Raw genomic sequence first — 406 nt, forward strand, 5'->3', positions numbered from 1 at the left:
GGACCATGGAAACTCCCAGGAATCTATGAGGGTGACCTTAGTTAAGACTAGCAATGGGGGACGCAGAGCCTGAACTGGCCATCACTTGTAACCTGGCAAGGCTTCCAATTGGTGGGATTGGAACACCAACCTGTATAGTGCTGCCTGTATTCAAATGCTAAATTCTGTACCCCAAGATCTGCTATACCAGCCTTTGTTGTGTAAACCTTGCTGGCAAATTTAAAACTATTGGTTAAATAAAAGTGGTGACAGTTTCCAATTACCGCAGGAAATAGAGAGAGGTGGAGTTTGAGTTGCTGGGCTGGAGGTCACAGGTAGGGAGAGAGGTCACATCGTGAGGAGAGAGGGGAGAGATAGAGATGAGATAGAGATAGAGATAGGGGGAGGGGGAGGAGAGGAGAGGGAG

Source organism: Grammomys surdaster, unplaced genomic scaffold (assembly GCF_004785775.1).
Source record: "Grammomys surdaster isolate TR1022 unplaced genomic scaffold, NIH_TR_1.0 64, whole genome shotgun sequence".
Classification (NCBI taxonomy): Eukaryota; Metazoa; Chordata; class Mammalia; order Rodentia; family Muridae; genus Grammomys; species Grammomys surdaster.